Source organism: Vulpes vulpes, chromosome 7 (genome assembly GCF_048418805.1).
Source record: "Vulpes vulpes isolate BD-2025 chromosome 7, VulVul3, whole genome shotgun sequence".
Taxonomy (NCBI): domain Eukaryota; kingdom Metazoa; phylum Chordata; class Mammalia; order Carnivora; family Canidae; genus Vulpes; species Vulpes vulpes.
In genome coordinates this window covers 117,764,486-117,783,120 of record NC_132786.1, presented here as the reverse complement: position 1 = coordinate 117,783,120, position 18,635 = coordinate 117,764,486, and the positions used below count along the sequence as shown (strand labels likewise).

At 35.8% G+C, this 18,635-nt stretch overlaps 1 pseudogene; it reads left to right on the top strand.

Moving 5' to 3' along the window:
• LOC112929902 (thioredoxin-dependent peroxide reductase, mitochondrial pseudogene) overlaps positions 1-1,526 on the top strand; it is a 183,958-nt pseudogene extending 182,432 nt beyond the window's left edge.
• The last annotated feature ends 17,109 nt before the right edge of the window (positions 1,527-18,635 follow it).

Genomic DNA, 18,635 nt, shown 5'->3' with positions numbered 1-18,635 from the left:
AAAGGCATATGCAAATCTCCTGCCATAACTATGGATTAATTGAATTCTCTTTATAACGCTGTCCATTTTTGCTTTAAATATTATTTCTACAAAAATTTTTTTTCTGATGAGAACTTTTAAGACATACCGTCATAGCAACTTTCAAATACAGAATACAGCATTGTAAATTATAGTCACCATACTGTATACTACATCCATAAGACTTATCTGATGACTGGAAGTTTGTATCTTTTGACTATCTCCATCCTTTAAATATTTAATATTTAAATATGCTTTAAATATTGGGAGATTATGATACATACATAAAACTTAATTTTATTGCTTCTTGGTGGAATATTCCTTTTATCTCTATGTTGCTATCTTTTTCATCCCTATTAATGCTTTGCATGTTAAATATTTTTTGTTTGTTAATCAATAAGCATTTATTTGACTGGTATTTTCTAGTATGCCCTTTCCAGAAATTTACCTTTCTGGGTCATGATATAATGTTTTGCGTCTAGTTATAAATAAAGTATATCTACACAGTGTTTTTTGACCAAGTCAAGTCTCTTTTACATATGTGAATTTAATATATTTATTTTTGTAATGACCCAGATCACTAAGGCACTTCCCAGTCTATAAATAGTCTTTCTAGCCTCTATTTCAAGAACTAAACAACACTTGATGGGTCTCAGCTTTATGCAAGAAGCTCATTCCAGCTCCCTACCACACACAGGCCTAGATTTTACCTCTGATTTGAGTCCAGGTCTTGGAACCTTAGCAGCTGTAGCACATGTTCAGTTCTAAAGCCATTCAGCTTTGCTTCCCTCACTTGCAATTATGGCTTTATAATCTTTATTTCTAGTTCCTAAAGCCTTTCCTAATGCTTTCAAGAATTGATGTGTACTTTTGAAAGTTGATGGTTAAATATATCAACATGTGTTTCAGATAAGAGTATGATTTTCTACATTAGCTTAGCACACCATATTGATCAGAAACCTAATATACAATTCTTTGTTACACAGTTGTAAACAAAGTTCAAACATCTAAGCCTTGATGACTTTAGGGGGAAATATTGGTGCTTTTCTTCTATCCTTTGGACTTTACCTTTGTGTGTCCTACAAAAATTGTTGCTTTAGTGACAAAGCCAGTGAATCTCATTATGTTAACTGTGAAGCTGTTGCAGTTTCGATGTATTCCCACTTCCCACCAACCTTGCCTGGCTAAATACACCAAGGAATAATAGCAGTTTGGGTCATGAACATCACAGTCTTGTCAGATTTCCTGAGACTATGGTGTGCTGTTAGAAGACCCTGGTGTTGCTCTAAGAGATCTCTTCATAATTGATCCCAATGAGGTCATCCAGTATTTGAGCACCAATGATATCCCAGTGGACCAAAATATGGAAGAGACTCTCTGCTTGGTGAAGGCATTCCAGTTTGTGAAACCAATAGAGAAGTCAGCCCAGCAAACTGAACATGATATTCTCCTACAATCAAGCCAAATCCAACTGCTTCCAAAGATACTTTCAGAAGGTAAATCAGTAGATCATCCGATGCGTGCCTACAGCTTCTCACATCAGAAAAGAACCACAGTTGGAACTCACTTTTAGCATTTGAAAGATGCTAAATTTTCTTCTTGAATTTTCTTCTTGAATTTCTTTGTACTAAACTGAGTTCTCTATTAGGATTAAAATGATCATAGTTGTAAGATGTTAACATTAACAGTCTACTTTAACTCTTATAATCAATGTATATGTACTTGAAATAAATGTAAATCATGTTTTTAAAAAAACACAATGGAAAGTGACTTAAATAATCATGCATGTTTCTAATCCTGGAGATTAATATAGTTATTTTATTTATTTGCTAGCTGGATTAGGGTCTACATACAATTCTAGATATTGATTGGCCATAATTATAAAGGACATTTATTGAATCCAGGAATTGCATTTTGAAATCATTGTAATTATTTTCTTTTCTGAAGTGCTCAATGTAAAGTACATAATAAACATATTTTAAAAGAAAACAAGTATTTAATGAAATCCTAATAAAATTCATACTTTTTATGGAACTTAAAAAACTGATTCTAAAAATCATATGGTTATATAAGGGATCCAGAGAATCCAAGAAAATTTTGAAGAAGAACAAAGTTGGAGGATTTACAGCATCAATTTAAGATTTACTATAAATATACAGTAAATAAAACAGTTTGGTATTGATGCAAGAGAAATAGGTCAACAGAGAAGAGAGTCCAAAAGAATATCACACACATATATAATATCAATAATTTTTTACCAATACTATTCAATAGTTGGGGAATTGGTCTTCTTAATAAATTATTCTGAAACAACTACATAGCTGAGAGAACCTTTACACTTATATTATATACAAAAATTAGTGATTAATGTATAAGGTTTAATGTACAGGCTAAAATCTAAAGCCCTTAAGAGAATTTTTTCGAGAACTTTGGATGGGTGATAAATCATTGGGCAGTATGCAAAAAGCACTAAACATAAAATAAAAAAAGTTAAATTGGACTTCATTAAAATGAAAATCATTTCCCCACACACAAAAAAAATACTGTTAAGAACAAACCACAAACTTAGTAAAAAAAAAAGTTTCTGTATATTGATCCAACAAAGAATTCATATTCAGAATATATAAAGAACTAGCATATATCATTTTTAAAAAGACATTCAGGGATCCCTGGGTGGCGCAGCGGTTTGGCGCCTGCCTTTGGCCCGGGGCGCGATCCTGGAGACCCGGGATCGAATCCCACGTCGGGCTCCCGGTGCATGGAGCCTGCTTCTCCCTCTGCCTATGTCTCTGCTTCTCTCTCTCTCACTGTGTGCCTATCATAAATAAATAAAAAATTAAAAAAAAAAAAAGACATTCAATTTTCAAACGAGCAAAAGAACTGAATAGACAGTACACAAAAGAAGATATATAATGGCCAATAAACAAGAAAACATACTTAACATCATTACTCACGCTCCCTGTGGCTGGAGGTCTGTGAGGCACATCTCATTGCTACCATAGTCCAACTCTTATCCCATGTCCACAGGCCTCTCTTCCTAAGGAAAAATCCAAAAGAGGAAGGTCAGTGGCATGAACCACAGCCCCATAATAGTGTTGATCTTAGGACCATATTGTCACAAATGTTCTCACTTCTTCATTTTCCATTTACATTCTTCTCACTCTCAGGTATCACCTCAGCTGACCTAAGTGGTAGTGTGATCCAAACCTTCAAAGGACACCACTACAGGAATAAAAAGACAAGCCACAAGGTAGGTGGGAAATGATGTTCTTAACACATGAAACTGACAAAAGGCTTAAACCAAGAATATATAAAGAAATCCTAAAAACTAGTAAGAAAAAGACAGACAATGGTAAAATGGGTAACAGACTTTAACCAAATACCTTATTTTTAAAAAGATATCCTAAGGGCCAATAAACATATGAAAAAGATCCAATTCTTCAGTCATCAGAGAAATTCAAATTAAATCTACTGTAAGGTACTACAACCCACAGACTAAAATGACTAAAGTGAAGAGACATTGCCAAAAATGAATAATAACATGGAGCAACTAGAACTCTCCTACATTGGTGATGGGAATATAAATTGATACGGCCACTTTGGAAAACTCTTTGACAGTGTCTATGAATACCGACCTAGCAAGTATATCTCTAGATATTTATTCAACAGAAATGCATATATGTGTTTCCTAAAACATATCATAGTGGAAATACTTGTAATATCCAAAACAAAGAAACAATCCAAATGTCCACTAAAATAGAATGGATAAACAAACTAATATTTTCACATGTGCTATTTCCATTTTCTATTGCTACATAACAAACAACTAGATGGCTTAAAACCATAATTTATTATTTTTTGGAAAATGAGCAGGTTGGCTGGGGGTTTCTGTTCTACCCGTGTGTTTGGATTCACTCATGTGGTCACAGTCATCTGATATTTCACCTAGATATGCAGGTGTAAGATGGTCTCTGGAACATGGTGCTGTCACTGAGATAACCTATTCTCATCCTGTAGAGCTTTTCATCTTTAGTAAGCTACTCTAGGCTTCTTCACAGCATGATAACAAAAGGATCTAAGAAGGCAAGAGAGGAAGCTGCCAAGCACTCTTAGGACTAAGCTTCTAGAATTTGCATAATATCATTTCTAACACAATCTATGTCAAAACATTCATAAAGCCAGCTGCGATTTCAGACAGTGAAAAAACAGTCTTCACCCTTTAATAGGAGAAGCAGCCAATAGCACACCACAGAAGGGCATGTAAACAGAAAATCATGATTAACTGGGAGCTACCATTACAGGAATCTTCCACAATATGTAACAATGACAATGAATGAATTACTGCTACAAGCACCAACAGGGATGAACTTCACAAACATAAGGTTGAGTAAAAGAATCAAGTCACAAAATGATATATACATCTTGATCCATTTATATAAAACACAAAAATCTGCAAAACCAATATATGGTGTTAGAAGTCAAAAGAGAGTCCAAGGAGCATATGTGTGGTGCTACCACTGCACTCCTTGACCCAGGCAGTGGTTATATGAAAATTTCACTTCATGATAATTTACTGATTGTTTTGTTCTTTTGATAATTTTCTATGTTTGTTATATTTCAATAGAAATCTTTTTAATCAGAATAAAAACAAAGACAAAAGAACTAAAAAATAATTCTAGTGGATTTTCCTTAATTCATTTACCTGGGTGGTGTTTCATGCCTTTTCTGGAATAACTGCTGATGGATTACATATTCTTCTGCCTGCAGGAGTGAGAAAGATCACAAGGGTATGGGAGCCAGTGCTGGGGAACTCCATCTCTATTCTTTTTCTCTCTTATTTTGCTTAAATTTCTACATTAAGGATAAGTTCACTGATCACTTTTGTTTGACGTAGAATTATTTTTCTCTGCTCATATTCCTCTGTTTACTGCTGTCAATCCTAAAACAGTTATTCCTAAATTATTGTGTCTTCCTGCTTATCAACTGCAAGTTGGGTAGCATCCCAGTCCCAGTTCTCAGTCCTACATATCTAAGGAAGTAAGGATCATTTTTCATGTCTTTCCTGGTAAAATAGGTCCCTTATGTTCTCTTAAGGGGGGAATATGAATGAGATACTTGATGCTCCACCACTTAACTTGCTGTTATACTGGACCAATCTTCTCAGAAATGCAAATTCTTCCATTTATTCCCCAACTGGTTCAAACTATTTTGTATATAGGTTATACTGTGTAGGGATTAACAATGTAGACTCCAGAAACAAAATGTCCAAGTTCATAGCCTGGCCTTGACCTTGGGCAGATTATCTCTCTCTCTATGCCTCAATCTCTACATTTGTTAAATGGGAATGACAACAAGTCCTACAGAACACAGGGTTATAATGAGGTTTAAATAAAGTAATGCACATAAATTAAAAATGTGCTTAGCCCTTTAAGCTTAATAAATGTTCTCATTATTATTAAGCATAGTTATTAACATTTAGGGTTGAATGCTGACATATTTCCGTAATTATTACACTGATGATTGTATAGTCTTTGATATGTTAATTATCTTTTAATCATTTCCACCAGTTTTGTAAACCTGGATTTTTTTTTTTAAACCTGGATTTATACCATCATTTGAGGGAGGGTATCTGTTGCCCAGTTTTCTCTTTCTTTCTTTCTTTCTTTCTTTCTTTCTTTCTTTCTTTCTTTCTCTTTCTTTTTTTTCTTTCTTCTTTCTTTTCTTTCTTTCTTTCTTTCTTTCTTTCTTTCTTTCTTTCTTTCTTTCGATTGTAAGAGGAACAGAGAGAGATAAACAGACTGCCTGCTGAGCATAGAACCTGATGCTGGGCTTGATCTGATGATCCTGAAATCATGAGCTGAAATCGAGAGTTGGAGGCTTAACCGAGTGAGCCATCCAGGTGCCCCTATTACCCAACATTCTTAAAATGAAATTCCAGGTTTTAAGAAAAAGATTTAATGGCTAAACTAGCATTATAGTTCTAAGGGGATATGACACAGCCATAAAAAAGCATGCAATTTGAGACAACACGGACAGAACTAGAGAGTATTATGCTAAGTAAAATAAGGCAGACTGTGAAAACAAATACCATAAGATTCCATGCATAAATGGAATCTAAAAAAATGAATAAACAAAGAAAAGAGCAAAATCAGATGTATAAATACAGAGAACAAACTGATGGTTGCCAGAGAGCGAGGGGGCTTGAGCAAAATGGGTGAGGGCAATGGGAGACACAGGCCTCCAGGTATGGAATGGGTAAACCACGGACATAGAAAGCAGACAACCAATGATACTGTAGTAGAGATATAATGGCACAGATGGCAGCCTACCCTGTGGTGAACACAGTATAATGCATAAACTTGTCAAATCACTAAGTTGTACACCTGAATCTAATGTAACATTGTGTGTTGCCTATAATCAAAAAAATAAACAAACTAGCATTACAGTGTAGTATAGGGACAGGAAGAAAAAAGAATTGGAGGCATATGTAAATGATAAAAATGTATTTGCATTTTATTCACTTTCACTCCATTTCTGATCTAATGATCTAGATTTAAAATTGAAAGCTTCTCCAGAGATAGCCCTTTGCTCCCAGTCCTTCCAGGTACAGTTCTGCTAGTTATTGCATAGGCTAACTGCAGGAGTGGAGAGAGGCACAACATCATTTAGCAGAAATCAGCCCCGAGATCACCCTTCTAAATCTACTCTTCTTACTCCTCAGGTAACTGCACATACCTTCAATTGCTAATTTTATATTTTCTGAAATGGGGGTGCAGGAAGAAGAAATATCCAGGAAAGACATCATTATAAATATGAGTTAAGAAATTAAACTAGATCCATATTCCTTGGGCTCTCTAAAGCTCTTCCTCTTCCTCCCCTCCACTAGTATTCCAGCTCCCTAAACCACTCTAGACATGGTTCAAAAAGCTGAAACTTACTCTGGTGAGGAATTAGGCCTTGAGGGTTTTTTTTTTAAAGACTTTTGATTGGGTTTATTAAACTATGATTCAAAAATGTAACCTCACATACAAGATATTTTGTGACATGTTAAGAATAAGGAGATGCATCAAAAGGCTCAGGTGAGACTTTCAGAAACTACATTCCATAATTCTGATTAAATATAATCATGGTTATAACTCATCAGGCAAGGCAGAAAGGTTAATTACATAGACTACATAATCAGCATATAGTTGATGTTTATCAATTCAGATTTTATCTGTTGTATGTAATTTATAAGAAGGAAAAAAGATTTATAAAAGAGTGGGCTGAATTTATTACTTTAGTCACCCATATTCTTGTTAAATACAGCTCCTCTCCTCAAAAATAATCTCAATTTGTCCTAGCTTGACAGATTATAAATAATATACTCTTTCTTGGGCTGTTTAAGAGTTCTCCCATTTAAGGGAAAACAAAGGCATTAGGGCAGTGATTGTAAACTAGAACCACTAGAGAAGCTTTTTAAAAATTCCACTGTTCAGGCCACACTTTACACAGTCAAGTCAAAATTCCTAAAATTGGAGTCCATCCTCAGGTGATTCAAAAGGGCAACCAAGGTTGAAAACCACAGAGGTTGAGCCTTTACCTCTACTACCATCCTTCGTAAGATTCACACAGGTTATTGAAATCAATCAGATATTGATCAATCATTCAATTGACTAGACAGGTCGTGCAGACATAAATCTTTTAGTTATTAAAAATACTTTGTTAAATGTCTGTGCAAGAAATGTTTGCTCAAATCTGCTCTAAGTAATCTGAAGAAGCAACTAAATATATGTTTGTACATATACATGTACATATATATAGATTATATATATAATTCAATTCAAATATACACATATTATTCAACAGTTCAATTCATTACTGTAAACATGATAAGAAACCATAACTTGTTAATACAACTTTCAAGAAAATAGAACTTTGGGTATTTCAACTAAATTTCTCCTTCACCATGTAGACTCACTTTTATGCATTTTTAATATTTTTTAATAAGGACATATACCTTGGATAAACGATTTTGATATCAAAAGAAATATATACACTAGCACTGAAATACACAGTAAAACCTCTTTGATAAAACCTGCCTTAGAGAACAGGATCAGTATGCAACATGCAGACATTCCTTTAAATATAGCTCTGTCCCGTACATGGGTGGCTCAGTGGTTGAGCACCTGACTTTGGCTCAGGTCATGATCCTGGGGTCCTGGAACTGAGACCCACATCAGGCTCCCCATAGGGAACCTGCTTTTCCCTCTGCCTATGTCTCTGCCTCTCTCTCTCATGAATAAATAAAATCTTTAAAAAAAATAAAATAAATATAGCTCTGTGGTTAAGAACATCCCTAAAATCTTTGGATCTAGTTGCAAAAGAATGTGATGTGTATAATTGCACAGGGCTGCCCAGTAATGTGCATTTTTGTGGGGAGAAGAACTGTGGTTTTGATAAGGTACCCCTAAGCAGTAAGGGGAATCTACTTTCAGCTAAGGATGTAATTTCATTCTGTGATTGCAGTTGTTACACATTAATGGATGGCATTTGACACACAGCATATCATCATCACTGTGGAGACAGTTGAGAATCGTGGACCAGATCTAGACTCTGACAACTTGGATTTGAGTTTCAGCTCTGCAATTACTTGCTGAGTAAATACAGCTTTCCAAGTTTCAGGTTTCTGGTCTATTAAATGGTGATGATAATTATCTGTCCTACCTATCTAATAGGATTGCTAAAAAGTTTAATGTCAAACAATTACTTGTAAATTCTAAACTTTAATTCAAAGACAAGAAAAGATTTAGCATAAAAAGCAAGCCTTGTTTTAGGTAGAGTCCTAGCTTTCAGGCCAACCCTCCTGAACTCCTGTTTATGTACAAGGAAAAGATGTTCAACCATCTTGATGCTGAAATAATTCTTCATGCATGATGTAAGTGAGTTTTAGAGAATAAAACTGATACATATTTGGGACCTCTGTGATAGGGTAAAACACACAGATGTGTGTTGGGGGAATCTCTTTAAAAGAACAACTTCAAACCAGTGAGATCTTGGTACAGAAGTGTATTAACAAGGGATAACAGGAAACAAATCAAGAAGCAGGAAGAGAGTAATACACCTTCATAAATCTTTGGTGACATCTCCAAAAGAAACATGGACCAAAAGGAAAAGAAACACATAGTAATTGAGAGCATCTATTCAGGAACATTCATTCTCTCTGGGGACTTGCAAAAATAGCTGAAGATATTTTATTGTACATATGGAGTGGTGGTGAAGTTTATACTCCCTTACCAGAAATGGGGAGGGAGCAAGAAACCCTTGCTATATCTGATATTATTATTGAAGAAACAGCAATGTTATAATGCACTCTGCTCTATTTCTCTTCAACTTTCTATCATGGATGCTTACTTCTATAAAAAAAAAAACTCTAAATAAATTCAATTGCTTATATACTTCTTCTATTTACAGTTTAACCAATTAAATAATTACTGCATTTTCACGTCCAATGAAGCTCATCTCCCTGTGCAGATTATGCATGTTGTATCTGCCTGACATGTCCTTCTTAAAAGAATATGTCTAAAATCTCTCTCCCATTTCTCCCTCCTGTCTTTCCCTCCTCCACCACTTTCCACACATACACCTGAATAAAGCATTAAAAGGCTTAAGATTGATTTTACATTTCCTGGATTAGAGCAGAATTTGTTGATTGCCATAGGTTAGACAGCATCTCTTTCTAACATTACATAAAAGCCACAAGGTTTGCTTACCCCTTATATTTAAAATTGATTTGTGCTTTTCTTTCAGTAAGAGATTTTATTTAACATAATTCTTATCAGTGTTATAAGTATTTTCCTTCCTAATGTTTGATGACAAGAGATTTCCTGTTTGTAGATGCTTTTATAAGATTTTGATCAAAACACTGTAGTACACATGTGTACAGCAATCAAGAATGTTGTTAAGGACAAATGAATGACTTGAAATATTAGCATTATCTTTAATTCCATTTTCTCCTTCCTCCACTTCTAATTATTCATCAGTCATCTGGTTTCCTTCTTGATCTCTCCCCTGACTTATTTCTGTGTGCACACAAACCACAGTGCTCCACACTTGTGTGCCTTGCACTTATACTGCATCCTCTGTGATGGACATCTCCCCTTTGCCCAGTGAACACTGTCACAATTCAAAGCAAGCTCAAGCATTATGTCTTTTATGAAGGTTTCCTAAATTACCATATTCACTATCAGCTAAAATTAATTGTTTCTTCATCTATGTTTCTTTGTGACTACCTGATCAGTCTTCTTCTCATGTATGGACAAAAACCACACAAATCTATAAAATGTCCTTGTAACCAGACTGCAACATGTTTACCATCAGCGCCAACAAATAATCTGATACTCCCTCAAACTCCTATTATTTAATATTTATTTTAAAGTAATAGGAAGAAAATAATTTTCCATTAATAAAAATTGGGTATGCCTTTCTGTTCAAAATAAAGATTTATGTCATATGCACCTATAATTTTAACTCATATGGAATGGGAATTTTTATTTAGCATTCTCATCACTTATAACTGAATGGCATTAGGCATCATGTTCACTAAGGATAGAGGTTACATATAGATACAATAAAAAGCCTTGTCTAAAATATCTCATTAAAGTTTTTGTTGTGACTTTCATTCTGTTTCATCAAAATACTCTCTAGTGAGTCTATGTTTTTAATAGTTGCATATCCAGGGATCCCTGGGTGGTGCAGCGGTTTGGCGCCTGCCTTTGGCCCAGGGCGCGATTCTGGAGACCCGGGATCGAGTCCCACATCGGGCTCCCGGTGCATGGAGCCTGCTTCTCCCTCTGCCTGTGTCTCTGCCTCTCTCTCTCTCTGTGTGACTATCGTAAATAAATAAAAAAAATTAAAAAATAATAGTTGCATATCCAGATAATAACAGCAAAGAATGTAAATAATTTATTATTGATAGGATACACAGCCTTAATTTTAAATATGTAAAAAACTATATACATCATTATTTTCAAGATTCTTGATGGCCAAACATTTAGATATTCACAAAAAAAACACATTTCATCCTTTATAAATTGTTAAGAGTTTAGGTTTTTATTGAACAAGTTTTCAGTATAAAATTCCAATGGCATAAAATTGGAAATGAAGTTATTCTAAGATTGCTAGATCTTAACACTGTCTTTGAGAAATCAGAGTTTTTCTAATTGAATTTAATCTGAAGTGTTGATAATCAACCTTAATAAAAATCTAACTGTAATCAGAAAGCTCCATCTATTCTGATATGTTTCTTACTTCACACTCCTTTGATGACCGTGGCCTGCTCCATCTCTACCATAAATCTTGCTCTTAAATAACTTCATGACAAGGTGATGAAGCTAACTGGCACCCTGGAACAGGGAAGGGAGAGGGATCAGCAAACTTCTGTATCTTCCTAGTTCTTGTCTCCTTTTGTTCAATCATTTAATCATCAGTGGTTTAGCCAAGCAGCACATTTCTTAGTTTGGTATTTTCAAACTTGCTAACATTTTCTATTTTTTTCCATTTAAACAAAAATGAATGTAATGTTTATTAATGTTACATATTTAGTATCCACAGTTCTTCAAAATATAGACCTCTCTATATATATATGATAAGCTCATCATTTTGATAGTTAAGAGAAGTCTGTAGTGGCAGGCCAATTGCACTTTTGGCACAGATCCTGAAAATGCCAGAAGAACTGATGCAGTGGGAAACTACCTAAAGTTCAAAAGTACAAGTCATAGAATTCTCCAATATGCCTTAAAGTTTAATACAATTCTATAGGATATTTTGAGGGCATGTGGTGGACAGTGTCTGTTATTAAACTTTGACAAGGAAAAGAAGGGAGTGGTTGGAACATACAGTTTTGGAAAAGTAGATTTTAAAACTACAAAGTACCTTATTTTTAGTCACATAACATTCTTTTAAATACCAAAAAAAATACCAAAGTAAGGCATAAGATGTCTGTTTATTGACAGAGTTTTTTAAATTGATTTTAAAGTTCAGTTATTTTTTTTCCCTTCCTTTATATTCCCTTTCACTATTATTCATATTCCCCAAATGAATGAGAACATACACTGTTTGGAAAAGAAATGTTGGGAAATATCAGGAAGGGAGACGGAATATAAAGACTCCTAACTCGGGGAAACGAACTAGGGGTGGTGGAAGGGGAGGAGGGCGGGTGTTGGAGGGGAATGGGTGACGGGCACTGAGGTGGACACTTGACGGGATGAGCACTGGGTGTTTTTCTGTATGTTGGTAAATTGAACACCAATAAAAGTTAATTAAAAAAAAAATAAAAAAAAAATAATAATAAAAGTCCAGGTAACACAAAAAAATAAATAAATAAATAAAGTTCAGTTATTTCAGTCACCTGGTTTAGACTCAATAATTTTTATAGATGAAGAGACTGAGATTCGGCTAAGATCCTACCCCTCCTAAGTGATATAAGAGCCATATACAGAACTAACAGCTGAGCATCTAGGCACCAAAAATTACTGAGAGATTTTTGAGGAATTAATATGCCTATTTACCTTTCAAAAATCCTGCTGAATACCTAAAACAGATATGATTTTTTTATTATTCACTGTGACTCCAGAGAACATAGACTATTGGTGTGTTCCAAAAACTGGAAGCAGAGCCAAACTCCAAATGCAGATTTCATAAACCTTTGACCAATACTTTGTGCTATAACATAATTTTCCAAAGTAAGAGTAAAAAGCATGCACTACTTCAGCATTTATACTAAAAGATGATACTAATTCTTTGAGGTAGAACGTGGGGCAAGATGGCAGAGGGGTAGGGGTCCTCACCTCACCTGGTCCCACCAACTTACCTAGATAACTTTCAAACCATCCTGAACACCTACGAATCCAACTTGAAATTTAAAGAGAGAATAGCTGGAACACTACAGAGAGAAAGGCTTTTGCTTTTCACAAGGTACACACACCTGAGAATCAGCACAGTGGACCCTCCCCCAGAAGACCAGCTGGAAGAATAGGGGAAGAGCAAGTTCTTGACCCAATCAGCATTTGAAAGCTCCAGGGGGAAGTCAGAGGGATTTATAGTATATACAACTAGAGGCCACTCTGCACTAAGCAAAATGACTAGAAGGAAGAACTCATGACAAAAGAAAGATTCAGAAACAGCACTCTCTGCCACAGAGTTACAGAGTTTGGATTATAATTTGATGTCAGAAAGCCAGTTCAGAGGCACAATTATAAAGCTACTGGTGACTCTGGAAAAAAGCATAAAGGATTCAAGAGACTTCATGACTGCAGAATTTAGATCTAATCAGGCCAAAATTAAAAACCAATTAAATAAGATGCAATCCAAACTGGAGGTCCTAACGATGAGCATTAATGAGGTAGAAGAAAGAGTGAGCAACACAGAAGACAAGATGATGGCAAGGAAGGAAGCTGAGGAAAAAAAGGGAAAAACATTAAAAAATCATGAGGAAAGGTTAAGAGAAATAAATGACAGCCTCAGAAGGAAAAATCTACATATAATTGGGGTTTCAGAGAGTGCCAAGAGGGCCAGAGGGCCAGAAAGCATATTTGAACAAATCATAGCTGACAACTTCCCTAACTTGGGGAGGGAAACAGGCATTCAGAGCCAGGAGATAGAGAGGTCTCCCCCCAAATCAATAAAAACCATTCAATACCTCAATATTTAATAGTAAAACTTGCAAATTCCAAAGATAAAGAGAAAATCCTTAAAACAAAGAGAGACAAGAGATCCCTAACTTATATGGGGAGAAATATTAGATTAACATCAAACCTTTTCACAGAGCCCTGGCAGGCCAGAAAGGGCTGGCAGGATATATTCATGGCACTAAATGAGAAGAACATGCAGCCAAGAATACTTTATCCAGCAACGCTGGATAAAGAATATGTGACCACCAAACCCGTTCTTCAAGAAATATTAAGGGGGACCCTGTAAAAGAAAGAGGAAGCCCAAAGAAATAATCCACAAAAACAGGAACTGAATAGGTATTATGATGACACTAAATTCATATTTTTCAATAGTAACTCTGAACCTAAATGGGCTAAATTATCCCATCAAAAGAGGCAGGGTTTCAGACTGGATAAAAAAGCAAGACCCATATATTTGCTGTCTACCAGAGACTCATTTTAGACCTAAGGACACGTCCAGTCTGAAAATGAAAGGTTGGAGAACCATTTACTATTCAAATGGTCCTTAAAATAAAGCTGGGGTAGCAATCCTCATATCATATAGACTAAAGTTTATCCCAAAGACTGAAGTAAGAGATGAAGAGGGACACTATATCATACTTAAAGGGTCTATTCAACAAGAAGACCTAACAATCATGAATATTTATGCCCCTAATGTGGGAGCTGCCAAGCATCTCAATTAATAACCAAAGTAAAGACATAGATAATACACTAATAGTAGGAGACTTAAACACGGCACTTTCTACAAATGACAGATTTTCTAACACAACATTGCAGAGAAACAAGAGCTTTAAATGATACACTAGACCAGATGGATTTCACAGAACTTTCCATCCAAACGCAACAGAATACACGTTCTTCTCAAGTGCACATGGAACTTTCTCCAAAATAGACCACATCCTGGGTCACAAATCAGGTCTGAACTGATAGCAAAAGACTGGGATTGTCCCCTGCATATTTTCAGACCATAATGCTTTGAAACTAGAACTCAATCACAAGATGAAATTTGGAAGAAACTCAAATTAAAGTTTAAAGGTTAAAGGTTAAAGAGCATCCTGCTAAAAGATGAAAGGGTCAACCAGGAAATTAGAGAAGAATTAAAAAGATTCATGGAGGGGCGCCTGGTGGCTCAGTGGTTGAGTGTCTGCCTTTGGCTCAGGGCGTGATCCCAGGTTCCTGGGATCAAGTCTCACATGGGGCTTCCTGTGGGGAGCCTGCTTCTCCCTCTACCTGTGTCTCTGCCTATCTGTGTCTCTCATGAATAAATAAATACAATCTTTAGGGGAAAAATATTCATAGAAACTAAAGAAAATGAAGATACAACCATTCAAAATCTTTGGGATACAGCAAAAACAGTCCTAAGAGGGAAATAAATAGCAATACAAGCATCCCTGAAAAAATTAGAAAAAATTCAGATACACAAGCTAACCTCGCACCTAAAGGAACTGGAGAAAAAACAGCAAATAAAATCTACACCAAGCAGAAGAAGAAAGTTAATAAAGATTTGAGCAGAACTCAATGAAATAGAGACCAGAAGAACTGTGGAACAGATCAACAAAACCAGGAGTTGGTTCTTTGAAAGAATTAATAAGATGGATAAACCATTATCCAGCCTTATTAAAATGAAAAAAATACTCAAATTAATAAAATCAGGAATGAAAAAAGGAGACATCACAACCAATACCAAGGAAATACAAACGATTTTAAAAACATACTATGAGCAGCTATATGTCAATAAATTAGACAATCTAGAAGAAATGGATGCATTTCTGGAAAGCCACAAATAACCAGGGAGGAAATTGAAGCAGTCATCAAAAACCTCCCAAGACACAAAAGTCCAGGATCAGATGGCTTCCCAGGGGAATTCTATCACACATTTAAAGAAGAAACCATACCTATTCTACTAAAGCTGTTCTGAAAGATAGAAAGGAATGGAATACTTCCAAAGTCATTTTATGAGGCCAGCATCACCTTTATTCCAAAACCAGATGAAGACCCCAACAGAAAAGAATTATAGACCAATAACCCCGATGAACACAGATGCAAAAATTCTCAACAAGATACTAGCCAATAGGATCTAACAATACATTAAGAAGATTATTCACTATTACCAAGTGGGATTTATCCCCAGGATGCAAGGCTGGCTCAACACTCAGAAAGCAATCAACGTGATAGACAAGAGAAAAAACAAGAACCATATGATCCTCTCAACAGATGCAGAGAAAGCATTTGATAAAATACAGCATCCATTCCTGATCAAAACTCTTCAGAGTGTAGGAACAGAGGGAACATTCCTCAGCATCACAGCCCACAGCAAATATCATTCTCAGTGGGGAAACACTGAGAGCCTTTCCCTTAAGATCAGGAACACTATGGGGATGTCCACCCTCACCACTGCTATTGAACATAATACTAGAAGTCCAGCCTCAGCAATCAAACAAAAAGAAATAAAAGGCATTCAAATTGGCAAAGAAGGAACCAAACTCTCCCTCTTTGCAGATGACATAATACTGTACATAGAAAACCCAAAAGACTCCAACCCAAGATTGCTAGAACTCATACAGCAATTCAGCAGTGTGGCAGGATATAAAATCAATGCCCAAAAATCAGTGGCATTTCTATACACTAACAATGAGACTGAAGAAAGAGAAATTAATTGCACCCAAAAGCATAAGATACCTAGGAATAAACCTAACCAAAGAGGTAAAGGATCTATACCCTAAAAACTACAGAACACTTCTGAAAGAAGCTCATGGATTAGCAGAATTGATATTGTGAAATGCTACCCAGGGCAATTTACACATTTAATGCAATCCCTATCAAAATACCATGCACTTTCTTCAGAGAATTGGAACACATAATCTTAAGATTTGTGTGGAATCAGAAAAGACCCTGAATAGCCAGGGAAATATTGAAAAAGAAAACCAGAGGTGGGGGCATCACAATGCCAGATTTCAAGTTGTACTACAAAGCTGTGGTCATCAAGACAGTGTGGTACTGGCACAAAAACAGACACATAGATCAGTGGAACAGAATAGAGAACCCAGAAATGGACCCTCAACTCTATGGTCAACTAATATTTGACAAAGCAGTAAAGACTATCCACTGGAAAAAGGACAGTCTCTTTAATAAATGGTGCTGGGAAAATTGGACATCCAAATGGAGAAGAATGAAACTAGAACATTCTCTTACACCGACACAAAGATAAACTCAAAAGGATGAAAGATCTAAATGTGAGACAAGAATCCACCAAAATCCTATAGAAGAGTACAGGCAACACCCTTTTTTGAACTTGGCCACAGCAACTTCTTGCAAGATACATCTATGACAGCAAAGGAAACAAAAGCAAAAATGAATTATTGGGACTTCATCAAGATAAAAAGCTTCTGCACAACAAAAGAAACAGTCAACAAAACTAAAAGACAACCTGGGAGAAGATATTTGCAAATGGCATATCAGATAAAGGGTAGTATCCAAGATCCATAAAGAACTTATTAAACTCAACAGCAAAGAAGCAAACAATCCAATCATGAAATGGGCAAAAGACATGAACAGAAATTTCACCAAAGAAGACAAAGACATGGCCAACAAGCACATGAGAAAATGCTCTGCATCACTTGCCATCAGGGAAATACAAATCAAAACCACAATGAGATAGCACCTCACACCAGTGAGAATGGGGAAAATTAACAAGGCAGGAAAAAACAAATGTTGGAGAGGATGTGGAGAAAGGGGAACCCTCTTGCACTGTTGGTGGGAATGTGAACTGGTGCAGCCACACTGGAAAACTGTGGAGATTCCTCAAAGAGTTAAAAATAGAGCTACCTTACAACCCAGCAATTGCACTGCTGGGGATTTACCCCAAAGATACAGATGCAGTAAAAAGCCAAGACACCTGCACCCCAATGTTTACAGCAGCAATGTCCACAATAGCCAAACTGTGGAAGGAGCTTCGGTGTCCATCGAAAGATGAATGGATAAAGAAGGTGTGGTCTATATACACAATGGAATATTACTCAGCCATTAGAAACGATGAATACCCACCATTTGCTTCAATGTGGATGGAACTGGAGAATATTATGCTGAGTGAAGTAAGTCAATAGGAGAAGGACAAACATTATATGGTCTCAACCATTTGGGGAATATAAAAAGTAGTGAAAGGGAAAAAAGGGGAAAGGAGAGAAATGAGTGGGAAATATCAGAGAGGGTGACAGGACAGGAGAGACTCCTAACTCTGGGAAATGAACAAGGGTTAGTGGAAGGGGAGGTGGGGCGGGGGTTGGGTTGACTGGGTGACAGGCACTGAGGGGGGCACTTGACGGGATGAGCACTGGATGTTATGCTATATGTTGGCAAATCGAACTCCAATAAAAAATATACAAAAAATATAATAAAAAAATAATTCTGAGGTAAAAATAATTGATTGTTTCTCATTTTACAGATAACAAAATGAATGGATAAATAAAATGTGGTATATACATACACTGGAACATTGTTCATCATGTAGCCTTAAAAAGGAAAGAATCTTGCCACATACTACAACATGGTGAATCTTTAAGACATCACGTTAATAAGCCAATCAAAAAAAAAAGCCAAATACTGGATGATTCCACTTAAATGACGTATCAAAAATAGTCAAATTTATACAAACAAGAAGTAGAATGGTGATTAGTAGGGGCTGAAGAGATGGAGAAATGAGGAGCTATTGTATAACTGGTATAGAGTTTCAGATTTGCAAGATGAAAAAGTTCTGGGTATTTGCCCCAAAACAACATGAATCTAGGTAACAGCAATAACTGTTGTCATTTTAAAAATGGTCAAGGTGGTAAATTTTATGTGTTTTTTATCACAATACAAATAAATGCAATCTTGAAGATACATAAAACTAGTTAGTAACTGGCAGTCAAG